The sequence below is a fragment of the Heptranchias perlo genome, chromosome 20 (assembly GCF_035084215.1).
Source record: "Heptranchias perlo isolate sHepPer1 chromosome 20, sHepPer1.hap1, whole genome shotgun sequence".
Lineage (NCBI taxonomy): Eukaryota > Metazoa > Chordata > Chondrichthyes > Hexanchiformes > Hexanchidae > Heptranchias > Heptranchias perlo.
In genome coordinates, this window is record NC_090344.1 from 10,506,854 (window position 1) to 10,522,144 (window position 15,291).

At 44.4% G+C, this 15,291-nt stretch overlaps 4 non-coding genes across 4 annotated transcripts; 1 reads left to right on the forward strand and 3 right to left on the reverse strand.

The window, feature by feature from the left end:
- Positions 1-2,911: 2,911 nt before the first annotated feature.
- trnak-cuu (transfer RNA lysine (anticodon CUU)) lies at positions 2,912-2,984 on the reverse strand. The gene has a single exon. It is a non-coding gene; the product is annotated as a tRNA-Lys (tRNA).
- A 756-nt stretch (positions 2,985-3,740) lies between these two features.
- Positions 3,741-3,813, reverse strand: trnai-aau (transfer RNA isoleucine (anticodon AAU)). The gene has a single exon. It is a non-coding gene; the product is annotated as a tRNA-Ile (tRNA).
- Positions 3,814-6,318: 2,505 nt separating this feature from the next.
- trnai-aau (transfer RNA isoleucine (anticodon AAU)) lies at positions 6,319-6,391 on the reverse strand. The gene has a single exon. It is a non-coding gene; the product is annotated as a tRNA-Ile (tRNA).
- A 7,101-nt stretch (positions 6,392-13,492) lies between these two features.
- trnap-cgg (transfer RNA proline (anticodon CGG)) lies at positions 13,493-13,583 on the forward strand. Its single transcript is given in 2 exon segments — positions 13,493-13,528; positions 13,548-13,583. It is a non-coding gene; the product is annotated as a tRNA-Pro (tRNA).
- The last annotated feature ends 1,708 nt before the right edge of the window (positions 13,584-15,291 follow it).

The window sequence follows — 15,291 nt, forward strand, 5'->3', positions numbered from 1 at the left end:
CTCACCTCTGGAATTCAGCTCTTTTTTCCATGTTTGGACCAAGGCTGGAATGAGGTCTGGAGCCGAGTAGCCCTGGCGGAAACCAAACAGAGCATCGGTGAGCAGGTTATTGGTGAGTAAGTGCCGCTTGATAGCACTGTCGACGACACGTTCCATCACTTTGTTGATGATTGAGAGTAGACTGATGGGGCGGTAATTGGCCGGATTGGATTTGTCCTGCTTTTTGTGGACAGGACATACCTGGGCAATTTTCCTCGTTGTCGGGTAGATGCCAGTGTTGTAGCTGGACTGGAACAGTTTGGCGAGAGGCGCAGCTCGTTCTGGAGCACAAGTCTTCAGCACTACAGCCGGGATGTTGTCGGTGCCCATAGCCTTTGCTGTATCCAGTGCACTCAGCCGTTTCTTGATATCAAGTGGAGTGATTCGAATTGGCTGAAGACTGGCTTCTGTGATGGTGGAGATATCGGGAGGAAGCTGAGATGGATCATCCACTTGGCACTTCTTCCTGAAGATGGTTGCAAACGCTTCAGCCTTGTCTTTTGCACTCACGTGCTGGATTCTGCCCTCATTGAGGATGGGGATGTTTACACAGCCTCCTCCTCCCGTTAGTTGTTTAATTGTCCACCACCATTCACGACTGGATGTGGCAGGACTGCAGAGCTTTGATCTGATCCGTTGGTTGTGGATTCGCTTAGCTCTGTCTATGGCATGTTGCTTCCGCTGTTTAGCTTTCATGTAGTCCTGAATTGGAGCTTCACCAGGTTGGCACCTAATTTTTAGATACGCCTGATGCTGTTCCTGGCATGCTCTTCTGCACTCCACATTGAACCAGGGTTTATCCCCTGGCTTGTTTATTAATGGAAGAGTGAGGAATATGCCGGGCCAAGATATTACAGATTATGCTGGAATACAATTCTGCTGCTGCTGATGGCCCACAGCACCTCATGGATGCCCAGCTTTGAGCTGCTAGACCTGTTCTGAATCTATCCCATTTAGCACGCTGATAGTGCCACACAACACGTTGGATTGTATCCTCAGTGCGAAGACGGGACTTCGTCTCCACGAGGACGGTGCGGTGGTCACTCCTACCAACACTGTCATGGACAGATGCATTTGCGACAGGTAGATTGGTGACGACGAGGTCAAGTAACTTTTTCCCTCGTGTTGGTTCTCTCACCATCTGCCGCAGTTCCAGTCTGGCAGCTATGTCCTTCGGGCCTCGGCCAGCTCAGTCAGCAGTGATACGACCGAGCCACTCTTGGTGATGGACATTGAAGTCCTCCATCTAGAGTACATCCTGTGCCCTTGCTACCCTCAGTGCTTCCCCCAAGTGATGTTCAACATGGAGGAGGATTGATACATCAGCTGAGGGAGGGCGGTTGGTGGTAATCTGCAGGAGCTTTTCTTGCACTTGTTTGACCTGATGCCATGAGATTTCATGGGGTCCAGAGTCAATGTTGAGGACTGCCAGGGCCACTCCCTCCTGACTGTATATCACTGAACCGCCACCTCTGATCGGTCTGTCCTGCCGGTGGGACAGGACATGCACAGGGATGGTGATGGAAGAATCTTGGACGTTGGCTGAAAGGTATGATTCTGTAAGTATGGCTATGTCAGGCTGTTGCTTGCCTAGTCTGTGGGATAGCTCTCCCAATTTTGGCACAAGTCCCCAGATGTTAGTGAGGAGGACTTTGCAGGGTCGACTGGGCTTGGTTTGCCTTTGTCGTGTCCGGTGCCGAGTGGTCCGATGCCGGGTGGTCCGTCCGGTTTTATTCTTATTATGACTTTTATTAGCGAGATTTTACAACTGAGTGGCTTGCTAAGCCTTTTCAGAGGGCAATTAAGAATCAACCACATTGCTGTGGCTCATTTATACTCACTCACAGTTCACATATAAACATCGCATTCATATATACTCACCCACAGTTCATATATAAACATCGCACTCATATTTTACACCCACAGTTCATATATAAACATCGCTCTCATATATAAACTCATTCGGTTTATAAAGCAACAGCGCGCTCATACACCCACACCCAGTTTATAGTAGCAGATCGGTACCGATCGCCGATAGAGCTCTCAGATTCCGAGAGTCCGAAGTAGCAGCGACCGAACAAATTCTGGATCTCATCCTTAACACAGACCGGTCGATCCACCTGTAAAATTACATCGCACTTGGATATCAGGGAGGGTAATGGTTTCTGAGAATGGATCAGGGAGCCTAATCGCTTCTTAGTGGCGATCGATCGGGGCAAGGGGATCTCAGAGAGGGGAAGTGACTGTCAGAGGGTATCAGAGAGTGCAAGGGGATCTCAGAGCGGGGAAGGGATAGTCAGATGTCATCAGAAAGTGTCAGGGGGCTCAGAGAAGGGACTGTCAGAGGGCATCGGAGAGTACATTAAGAACTGAGAGAGGGGAAGGACTGCCGAGTCTGAGAGAGTGTAAGGGGGCTCAGGGCAGATCTGTGTAAGGGGCACTCAGTGGGTATGAGAGAAGGTTAAGAACGCTGACAAGGTTCAAAGATGATGATGGACTCTCTGAGGTCAGAGACAGAGTGTATCAGAGAAGTTAAGGAGCTCAGCGAGAATCAAAGAGGGTAAGGGGGGCTCAGGATGTATCAGAGAGGCGAATGGATCCAGAGATGTCATCTTCGAAATATTACAATTTCGAACATTCAACATTTTTGATAACAGCAATAAATGAAGCCGATTGAACCGATAATCTGCCGTGTCCCATCTGGAGGGAATGAGAAGGTAGAATCGGGAGGGACTGGATATTTGGCAACGCTCAAGATTTAATTTCACACAGCTCAGTGTTGTGTCTGTTTTTTAACTGGATTTCATGAACTCGAGAAAAGAGGTTGCAATTTGAAAATTTTATTACCCATTGTGAAAAATAGAACACAAATCGCCCAACGTGGGGCTCGAACCCACGACCCTGAGATTAAGAGTCTCATGCTCTACCGACTGAGCTAGCCGGGCTGGTTGCTAAAATTCTTCCCATTCTATTATTGTAGAGAGACAGCTGTTGGCTTTGCTGCAGGGGTTCAGTTCGTTCTGCAATCTCAGGGTTTCTCCTTCTGTGCACCTGATTTTCATTCTGGAGTCAGTCTGATGCCTTTTGCACGTCATTCAGCACCACGCTGAGCTGAAAAGGAACATCGGAACAGGAGAGGGCCATTCAGCCCCTCTTCCTGCTGTGCCATTCAATTCGATCATGACGTGATCTGCAACTCAACTCTCCTTCCCCGCCTTGGACACATATCCCTTGGAACCCAAAGCGAGAAATGATCTATCAATATCAGTCTTGAAAATTTGAATTGAGCCACAATCCACATCCTTTTGGCCGAGAGAGTTCCAGCTTTCGGCCGTATTTTGTTTGCGAAAGTAATTCCTGATTTCTTGCCTGATTGGTCTGTCTCCAATTTCAAGATTAAAACCCCTCATTATGGATTCCGCCAACATAGAGAGAGATGACACAAAGATAGACAGAATTATAAGCAGTGCAGATGGAAGAATGAGATTACAGAGAGATATTACGTGATTAAGTGAATGGGCAAAACTGCGGCCAATGGATTTCAACGTAAGCAAGTTTGAGGCCGTCCACTTTGGACCTCAAAAAGATAGATCAGAAAACATATTAATGGATGTCACTCCAAAAAATTAACCTCATGACATTTTGTGCGGATTCGCTTGTTTCAAAAGTCTGCCAAACTTTTAAAAGTTACCAAAATCTCATAGCCCGTACGGGATCGAACCCGCGACCTTGGCGTTATTAGCACCATGCTCTAGCCAACTGAGCTAACCGGCCATGAAAACGTCTTAGCTTTATGGGCTTACCCACGTGTTGGGTAGTTTGTGTTTATTTTTAAACCGGCTGACAGGGTTTTTGAACGAATGTTGAATAAACCACATCCCTGAAACATTGTTACTTGTTTCTGTATACATTGTCGAGGATGTCGATCAAAATTAACAAACAAAGAGCACTTTAATGCAACAAATTGAATTCCGATCAATATTATTTTACTAACAATGAACAGCCCATCCATAAAACACTGCCGCGCTATAAAACCTGTGGGCAGGACCCTGAGCTACTGTGAAAATGATATCACCGCAACGTGATTCGATCACGCTGCGTTTTGACGTTGAGTCAGATGTCTGTCTGTCTATCTGTCTGTCTGTTTATCCGTCTGATTGGGTCTCGGCCTTATTCTCAGGCCAGGCTTTTTGTTTGCTGGCTGCAGGCCTCGCTCCCCGACTGACTGAACAACTACCGGGCCGTGTGTCAGAATCAATGACTGTGACTGACTGTCTGCCCATTTATGGCCACATTTCTGAGTTCCTGCCTTCGCTCTGTGTCGCAGGCCTGTCTCTGTCCCTTCAGATGACAACACACTCACAAGCTTCACGACTGAACGCAGGTTTGGTCAGTCTGTCCTCGCAGGTCCTTCGGAAGCTAATGATTTTGAACTGAATTGTTTTTCCTGAGTGTCTTGTGAAGTTTTGTTCAGTGATATGTTTGCGAAAGAGAACGGAGGAAACAGTTAGTGTGGATCTCGACATTTCTCTACATCGGAATAGAAAACGTGATTGGATGGATAGAAGAGGTCTGAAAGGATGGCCGATCGGCTGTGGGTGGCACCGAATTCTGCAGTGGCTGCAGTGGTTCATTACCGGTAATGAAAATGAGGTAATATACTACCACAAGCTGCCGGTGAAAATCATTCAATTTCCCAAACTTGACCCACCGAATCAAATGAAGCTCGTGGGAAAGCGACAAGACAACGCCGGTCTATCGGGCATCGTTTGAAGCAACTGGCAGTTTAAAGTGGCATCTACAGCCATGCAAGTACTGCCATGTGCCGTTGCGATCGACGAGTGGTTGAAGCGTTAAATTAAAGATGAAATGGAGTTTTCCTTCGCAGGTTTGATTTCTGCTCGCTGAATTATTGTTCAAAGATCCGTTCAATGCTCAAATGAATGAACTGGATCTAATTCACTTAATTTATCTCTCTCAGAGCATGTGAGATACTCGAGTGGGCCGGCGCTTTTAATTGGGTGCCAAATGTACTCTTGCAAAATTCAAATACACAAGAAAGAATCTTGCCCAATCTGCAACTAAAATTCTGCTACTTTGCAGAACCACCCATTTATATTCGACTTTATTTACATGAATCTCACTATCTCTCCTTGTCTCTTGTCTCAATGTTGTCCCCTGATGGACTTCTCAGGCTTCCTGGAACGGTGAAGGCTGATCTAACCTGCAACATCAGCAGGGAAAGTTGAAGGACAAAAAGACTGAGACGGTCGGAAAAGTAAAGGTGCAACCCAGCTGATAAATTCGTAGCTAATGTCTCCACATTTTTGTCTCTTCGCCCTCACAGTGAAAGAAAACAGCAATGTGAGTAAAATATACTTATGGTAGCTTGTGTAGTCTGACGATGCCGAGATCGATGCCAATGTAGCTTCAGATTAACTAATTCTGAAAAGTATTATTTGAAAAAACAAGTCGTACATTGTAAACGAATTTAGTAAAGAGAGGCTATTATTGGTGACTGGAAATAGGTAGTGTACAACTTGATATTGCTGTATATAGGAATAGAAAACGAGATTGGGTGGTCAGAAGCGGTTGGAAAGGATAGCCGATCGGCTGAAGACTATGGTGAAATTTTAGACCGGCTGCAGGGCTTTCTAGCAAGCGGCTCGTTGGTCTAGGGGTATGTTTCTCGCTTTGGGCGTTTTTCTAATGGAATATGCGAGAGGTCCCGGGTTCAAATCCCGGACGAGCCCTGTTATCTCACTGCTTTTTCGTGAAAAGTCACCAATTGGAATCTGACATCTTTGCAGTTGTTCGAATTGAATTATATTTGAGCTCCAGAGGACAAAGTGCAGAAGTTTCCAAGGCGCAACACACACGGAGTAAATAAAATGTCTCAAGATGATGTGGAGATTGAAGCTGAATGTGAATTTACCCCAATTTCGGCGGTCTCATTGATATTTGATGACGGGAACGAGAACCACATATCCAAGTTTGCCGATGACACAAAGATAGACAGAATTATAAGCAGTGTGGATGGAAGAATGAGATTACAGAGAGATATTACTAGATTAAGTGAATGGGCAAAACTGCGGCAAATGGATTTCAACGTAAGCAAGTTGAAGGCCGTCCACTTTGGACCTCAAAAAGATAGATCAGAAAACATATTAATGGATGTTACTCCAAAAAATTGACCAAATGACACTTTGTGTGGATTCGCTTGTTTCCAAAGTCTGCCAAACTTTTAAAAGTTAACAAAATATTGCAATAGGAACCGTATGGCCCGTACGGGGATCGAACCGCGACCTTGGCGTTATTAGCACCACGCTCTAACCAACTGAGCTAACCGGCCATGTACACATCTTAGCTTTATGGGCTTACCCGCGTGTTGGGTAGTTTCTGTTTATTTTTACACCAGCTGACAGGGTTTGACAACGAATATTGAATAAACCACATCCCTTATACATTGTCGAGGATGTAAATCAAAATTAACAAACAAAGAGCACTTTAATGTAACAAATTAAATTCCGATCAATATTATTTGACGAACAATGAACAGCCGATCCCGAAAACACTGCCCCGCTATTAAACCTGTGGGCAGGACCCTGACCTGCTCTGAAAATGATATCACCCCAACGTGATTCGATCACGCTGCGTTTTGACGTTTGAGTCAGATGTCTGTCTGTTTAACCGTTTGATTGGGTCTTTGTCTTATTCTCAGGCTTTTTGTTTGCTGGCTGCAGGCTTCGCTCCCCGACTGACTGAACAACTACCGGGCCGTGTGTCAGAATCAATGACTGTGACTGACTGTTCATTTATGGCCACATTTCTGAGTTCCTGCCTTCGCTCTGTGTCGCAGGCATGTCTCTGTCCCTTAGGATCACAACACACCCACAAGCTTCACGACTGAACGCAGGTTTGGTCAGTCTGTCCTCGCAGGTCCTTCGGAAGCTAATGATTTTGAACTGAATTATTTTTCCTGAGTGACTTGTGAAGTTTTGTTCAGTGATATGTTTGCGAAAAAGAACGGAGGAAATAGTTAGTGTGCAACTCGACATTTCTCTACATCGGAATAGAAAATGTGATTGGATGGATAGAAGAGGTCTGAAAGGATGGCCGATCGGCTGTGGGTGGCACCGAATTCTGCAGTGGCTGCAATGGTTCATTACCGGTAATGAAAATGAGGTAATATACTACCACAAGCTGCCGGTGAAAATCATTCAATTTCCCAAACTTGACCCACCGAATCAAATGAAGCTCCTGGGAAAGCTACAAGACAACGCCGGTCTATCGGGCGTCGTTTGAAGCAACTGGCAGTTTAAAGTGGCATCTACAGCCATGTAAGTACTGCCATGTGCCGCTGCGATCGCCGAGTGGTTGAAGCGTTAAATTCAAGATCAAATGGAGTTTTCCTTCGCAGGTTTGATTTCTGCCCGCTGAATTATTGTTTAAAGATCCGTTCAATGCTCAAATGAATGAACTGGATCTAATTCACTTCATTTATCTCTCTCAGAGCTTGAGAGATACTCGAGCGTGGCCGCGCTTTTAATTGGGTGCCCAATGTACTGTTGCAAAATTCAAATGCACAAGAAAGAATCTTGTCCAATCTGCAACTAAAATTCTGCTACTTTGCAGAACCACCCATTTATAAGCGACTTTATTTACATGAATCTCTCTATCTCTCCTTGTCTCTTGTCTCTATGTTGTCCCCTGATGGACTTCTCAGGCTTCCTGGAACGGTAAAGGCTGATCTCACCTGCAACACCAGCAGGGAAAGTTGAAGGACAAAAAGACTGAGACGGTCGGAAAAGTAAAGGTGCAACCCAGCTGATAAATTCGTAGCTAATGTCTCCACATTTTTGTCTCTTCGCCCTCACAGTGAAAGAAAACAGCAATTTGAGTAAAATATACTTATGGTAGCTTGTATACTCTGACGATGCCGAGACAGATGCCAATGTAGCTTCAGATTAACTAATTCTGAAAAGTATTATTTGAAAAAACAAGTCGTACATTGTAAACGAATTTAGTAAAGAGAGGCTAATATTGGTGACTGGAAATAGGTAGTGTACAACTTGATATTGCTGTATATAGGAATAGAAAACGAGATTGGGTGGTCAGAAGCGGTTGGAAAGGATAGCCGATCGGCGGAAGACTATGGTGAAATTTTAGACCGGCTGCAGGGCTTTCTAGCAAGCAGCTCGTTGGTCTCGGGGTATGATTCTCGCTTTGGGCGTTTTTCTAATGGAATATGCGAGAGGTCCCGGGTTCAAATCCCGGACGAGCCCTGTTATCTCACTGCTTTTTCGTGAAAAGTCACCAATTGGATTCTGACATCTTTGCAGTTGTTCGAATTGAATTATATTTGAGCTCCAGAGGACAAAGTGCAGAAGTTTCCAAGGCGCAACACACACGGAGTAAATAAAATGTCTCAAGATGATGTGGAGATTGAAGCTGAATGTGAATTTACCCCAATTTCGGCGGTCTCATTGATATTTGATGACGGGAACGAGAACCACATATCCAAGTTTGCCGATGACACAAAGATAGATAGAATTATAAGCAGTGTGGATGGAAGAATGAGATTACAGAGAGATATTACTAGATTAAGTGAATGGGCAAAACTGCGGCAAATGGATTTCAACGTCAGCAAGTTTGAGGCCGTCCACTTTGGACCTCAAAAAGATAGATCAGAAAACATATTAATGGATGTTACTCCAAAAAATTGACCTAATGACATTTTGTGTGGATTCGCTTGTTTCCAAAGTCTGCCAAAATTCTAAAAGTTACCAAAATATTGCAATAGGAACCTTATGGCCCGTACGGGGATCGAACCGCGACCTTGGCATTATTAGCACCACGCTCGAACCAACTGAGCTAACCGGCCATGAGGACGTCTTAGCTTTATGGGCTTACCCGCGTGTTGGGCAGTTTCTGTTTATTTTTACACCAGCTGACAGGGTTTGACAACGAATATTGAATAAACCACATCCCTTTAACATTGTTACTTGTTTCTGTATACATTGTCGAGGATGTAAATCAAAATTAACAAACAAAGAGCACTTTAATGTAACAAATTAAATTCCGATCAATATTATTTTACGAACAATGAACAGCCGATCCCGAAAACACTGCCCCGCTATAAAACCTTTGTGCAGGACCCTGACCTGCTCTGAAAATGATATCACCCCAACGTGATTCGATCACGCTGCGTTTTGACGTTTGAGTCAGATGTCTGTCTGTCTATCTGTCTGTTTATCCGTTTGATTGGGTCTTTGTCTTATTCTCAGGCTTTTTGATTGCTGGCTGCAGGCCTCGCTCCCCAACTGACTGAACAACTACCGGGCTGTGTGTCGGAATCAATGACTGTGACTGTCTGCCCATTTATGGCCCTGAATGGCCACATTTCTGAGTTCCTGCCTTCGCCTTTTGTCACAGGCCTGTCTCTGTCCCTTCGGGTGACAAAACACCCACAAGCTTCACGACTGAACGCAGGTTTGGTCAGTCTGTCCTCGCAGGTCCTTCGGAAGCTAATGATGTTGAACTGAATCATTTTTCCTGGGTGATTTGTGAAGTTTTGTTCAGCGATATGTTTGCGAAAGAGAACGGAGGAAATAGTTAGTGTGCAACTCGACATTTCTCTTCATCGGAATAGAAAACGTGATTGGATGGATCGAAGAGAACTTAAAGGATAACCGATCGGCTGCGGCTGGTACTTAATTGTGCAGTGGCTGCAGTGGTTTATTACCGGTGGTTTGTTCTCGGTGGCTTTTTAGGCTTGGGGTATGATTCTCGCTTTGGAATATTTGACGGTTGATTCCGAGCGAGGTCCAGTTTTTCAATGTTGTTTGAAGCTCGAATAAATATGAACCAGATTTCACCAACCACATTTCTCTCCTTCAAACAGATATTTCAGCAGACGAGTGTCCAATAGTCTCTTACAAGACATTTGAAGGAATCTCTCCCGAGCTCCATGTTAAATTCTTTCTCGTTCGCAGAACTTGATATTTGTTTCGATACTTTAATCTGTCTCTTGACTCTCTGTGTTTTCACCTTATGGACTTCTGAGGCTTTATTAAACGGCCAAGGATGATTGAATCTGCAGAGAAGTGTAAAGAAAGGAAGACTGAGACGGTAGGAAAAGCAAAGTTGCAACCCAGCTGATGAATTCATATCTAATGTCCACTAATGTCTCTTCGCCCTCACAGTGAAAAATCAGCAATTTGAGTACAGTATACTTTTGGTAGAGCGTATAATCGGCAGATGTTGAGACAGACACCAATCGAACTGTTGTCGTGGCGATGAAAGCGCCCAATGCTAAACACTAGATCACAAGGTAACGCTGAACATTCTTTGCTGTGAACAAGCAGACAAACGAGGCCTTTCCCACTTGTCATTTTCGGGCCAGGCAAGCTGCTCGCACCAAATAGCATTTTCTAATCGAACTACGATCGGGACAAAAGGTGATGTTCAGTCAATGACAGCACCAAGTGCAAGTAGCCATATGCACGAAATAGAAAGTGAGGTAATATACTACCACAAGCTGCCGGTGAAAATCATTCAATTTCCCTAAATTGACGCACCGAATCAAATGTCGCTCCTGGGAAAGCTGCAAGACAACGCAGGTCTATCGGGCATCGTTTGAAGCAACTGGCAGTTTAAAGTGGCATCTCCTGCTGCTTCTGTGGGGAGTGAGAGAGAGAGAGAGAGAGAGACTGTCGGTATCTGCGTACAGTTTGATTTTGTACAGAACTGCAGAGAGAAACAGCAAATATACCGGGGCTGTGAGATATGGTATCTTATTCATTTTTAACTGCAAGAATATCCGGAATCAAATGCTGAAAGGAATGGAGAGATCAGAGGCCTGAGAATAAACACAGAGCTGAATGAATCACGAAAGAGTGAAAGAGAAATAAATGTCATCAGTTCCACAGTGTCTGGTGCGGAATGTTGAGAACTCCCCGGTGGGCTGGTGGTTCGAATTCGGTGATTTCACCGCCACGTGGTTCGATTCCCAGTCAGGGAATGAACGTTATACAAGAATTAAAACCTGTTGAATTAACTGCATGAAGCAAATTAATCGCAGTTCGTCGTTGCATCATTGTTTGAATCAACAGATAACTTTTTTATTTCAGACTGAAGGAGATACTGACAGGGTCATCAAGAGACAGTCAAAACTTTAATAAGATTTTTGCTCTTTGCATGTGATGAATTTTTATCATTTTACACATTGTAAGTCATAAAGTAATGCAAAAAATTCAGAAGCCTTTAAACCGAGTAAGAGTCGAACCTATAATGTTTTAAATTTATTAGAAGATACGTTATTTACTGCACCACTGCCTCAGATTGCAGAAAGTAAGCAGCAGCTCACACTCTCACAGCGCTGCGAGATGAACAGGTCCCGAGTCATCCTCGGTCATGAGCACGGGACACCACGAGTCTGAGAGCATCAAAAGGTGCTCACTAAACAATTACCAAAGAGAAGTACGTTGTTTTTTCCTGCCTGCGATAGCTTTGCTGGTCGAACAGAAAACTTCAAAGGAGTAGATCTTTACGATCGTTTCTTCAATTCCATCTCAAAGGAGCGATCAAGCAGCAATTAGCTCAAGGCCCCTTTCGTAAGTTTACAGCTTAAAATTTTGGCGCTGTGGCACAGGACGCCTCTTTTCCTTTCTCAAACCTTCAGGCTTTCTGTGTCTACTCGAACACGGCTGTTTTGCTGGAGCATTTGCCACTCCTCACCAGCAGGGAGCGCCTTCGAGCTGCAACACTTCAAACCGCACTCACTTTCAGGCAAAAAATCTTCTCCCAGTCAGTCAGACAGACAGACTTTCCCTGCTTCCGAAAGCTCGCGGCGGCTGTTTCTTTCCGGTAACCTGGTCTGTCTTCCACAGGCTCGGGCTCTTCTCAGCGTCATTCATGATTACTGTGGTTTCCCGTTCTGCTGTTGTTCACTTGCTGATGCTCGATACAGCTGATTGAAGCAAAGTAATTAATGTATTCACGGAGCGGGCCAACCCAAGGCAAGATTTCTCTGCTGGTCGTGGAGATGCTTGGAGGCGTGTGCGAAGCAGCTGCTGTGAAGGACAATCCGTTCTGATAATTCCTGCTGGTTTACTTAAAAAGAAACCTGCCGTGGACGGATATCGGGTTGATTTTCTGGAAGGATCAAATCAACAGCTCAGAAAAATCAACCAAAGCCAAAGGAACAAAAAATATCTCCGTATTTGTAAAGGATTAAATGCCGGAATTCAGAATCCAACCGATGCCTCCAGGAGAGGTGGAGACCGAAAAGCAACGCCTCAGACCCGCGAGGCCATCCAAACTCCGAAACTGTGATTTACTGACCCTGATTTGCCCAATGAGGCGCCAAGAAAGTTTCACGTCGTCCGATTTTCGGTGGATGCTGTTGGAAGGCAAAAGGATCCCCCATTGGTCAGAAATCAAACCTGTCAGGTGGTGAGCGAGAATTCGACCCCTGAACCACCAAGACTTACATGATCAGTAAATGCATGTGTCCTTTTGGAATCTTACCTGAAAGAATATGCAGTTGGACAGAGCTCCTGTGACGACCCAACTCAGTCTGATCTGCAGCAGTGCAAGTACTGCCATGTGCCGCTGCGATCACCGAGTGGTTGAAGCGTTAAATTCAAGATCAAATGGAGTTTTCCTTCGCAGGTTTGATTTCTGCCCGCTGAATTATTGTTTAAAGATTCGTTCAAAGCTGAAATGAATGAACTGGATCGAACTCACTTCATGTATCTCTCTCAGAGCATGAGAGATACTCGAGCGTGGCCGGCGCTTTTAATTGAGTGCCCAATGTACTCTTGCAAAATTCAAATACACAAGAAAGAATCTTGCCCAATCTGCAACTAAAATTCTGCTACTTTGCAGAACCACCCATTTATAAGCGACTTTATTTACATGAATCTCTCTATCTCTCCTTGTCTCTTGTCTCTATGTGTTGTCCCCTGATGGTCTTCTCAGGCTTCCTGGAACGGTAAAGGCTGATCTAACCTGCAACACCAGCAGGGAAAGGTAAAGAAAAAAAAGACCGAGACGGTAGGAAAAGTAATGGTGCAACACAACTGATAAATTCGGAGCTAATGTCTCCACATTTATGTCTCTTCGCCCTCACAGTGAAAGAAAACCGCGTTTTAAGTGAAGTGCACTGATGGTAACTTATATTCTATGACGATGCCGAGACAGATGGCAATGTTGCTTCAGATTAAATAATTCTGAAAAGTCTTATTTGATAAAACAAGTCGTTCATTGGAAACGAATTTGGTAAAGAGAGACTAATATTGGTGACTGGAAATAGTTAGTGTACAACTTGATATTGCTGCACATCGGAATAGAAAACGAGATTGGATGGACAGAAGAGGGCTGAAAGGATGGCCAATCGGCTGAAGACGGTGGTGAAATGTTAGACTGGCTGCACGGTTAGCCGTCAAGTGGCTCGTTGGTCTAGGGGTATGATTCTCGCTTCGGGTGTTTCAACTCCAAGAATATGCGGGAGGTCCCGGGTTCAAATCCCGGACGAGCCCTTTTATATCACTGTGTGAGAAGTCACCAATTGGATTTTGACATCTTTGCAGTTGTTCGAATTGAATTATATTTGAGCTCCAGAGGACAAAGTGCAGAAGTTTCCAAGGCGCAACACACACGGAGTAAATAAAATGTCTCAAGATGATGTGGAGATTGAAGCTGAATGTGAATTTACCCTAGTTTGACCGGTCTGATTGATAGTAGATGACGGGATCGAGAATCACATGTCCAAGTTTGCCGATGACAGAATTGTCAGCAGTGTTGGTGGAAGAATGAGATTACAGAGAGATATTACTAGATTAAGTGAATGGGCAAAACTGTGGCAAATGGATTTCAATGTAGGCAAGTGTGAGGCCGTGCACTTTGGACCTAAAAAATGTTACATCAGAATACTTTATAAATGGTGAATTGCTCGAAACTCTTGAGGTCCAAAGGGACTTAGGGGTCTATGTACATACATCATTAAACTGTCATGGACAGGCACAGAAAATAATCAAAAAGTCAAATAGAATGTTGGCCTTTATATCTGGAGGGTTAGAATACAAGGGGTTAGAAGTCATGCTTCAGCTATACAAAGTTTCTGGTTGGACCAAACCTGGAGTACTGTGATCAGTTCTGAGCACCGCACCTTAGGAGCGATATATTGGCCTTGGAGGGAGTGAAGCATAGATTTACCAGAATGGTATCTGGATTCCAAGCGCTAAATTATGAGGAGAGATTACACAAACTAAGGTTGTTGTGGGGAAAATGCTGGAGTCTATAATTAAGGATAGGGTGACTGAACACTTCGAGAATTTTCAGTTAATCAGAGAGAGCTAGCATGGATTTGTGAAAGGTAGGTCGTGCCTGACAAACCTGATTGAATTTTTTGAAGAGGTGACTAAAGTAGTGGACAAGGGACTGTCAATGGATGTTATTTATATGGACTTCCAGAAGGCATTTGATAAGGTCCCACATAAGAGATTGTTAGCGAAGATAGAAGCACATGGAATCGAAGGAAAAGTACGGACTTTGTTAGAAAGTTGGCTGAGCGAAAGGCGACAGAGAGTAGGGATGGGTAGGTACTCACATTGGCAGGATGTGACCAGTGGAGTCCCGCAGGGATCTGTCTTAGGGCCTCAATTATTTACAATATGCATTAAAGACTTAGATGAAGGCATCGAAAGTTTCATATCTAAGTTTGCCGATGACATAAAGATTGGTGACATTGTAAGCAATGTAGATGAAAACATAAAATTACAAAGCGATATTGATAGATTAGATGAATGGGCAAAACTGTGGCAAATGGAATTCAATGTAGACAAATGTGAGGTCATCCACTTTGGATCAAAAAAGGATCGAACAGGGTACTTTCTAAATGGTAAAAAGTTAAAAACATTGAATGTCCAAAGGGACTTAAGGGTTCAGGTACATAGATCATTGAAGTGTCATGATCAGGTGCAGAAAATAATCAAGAAGGCTAATGGAATGCTGGCCTTTATAACTAGAGGACTGGAGTACAAGGAGGCAGAAGTTATGCCAGAGCCGTACAAAACCCTGGTTAGACCAAACCTGGAGTACTGTGTGCAGTTTTGGGCACCGCACCTTCGGAAGGACATATTGGCCTTGGAGGCAGTGCAGCGTAGGTTTACTAGAATGATACCCGGACTTCAAGGGTTAAGTTACGAGGAGAGATTACACAAATTGGGGTTGCATTCTCTAGAGTTT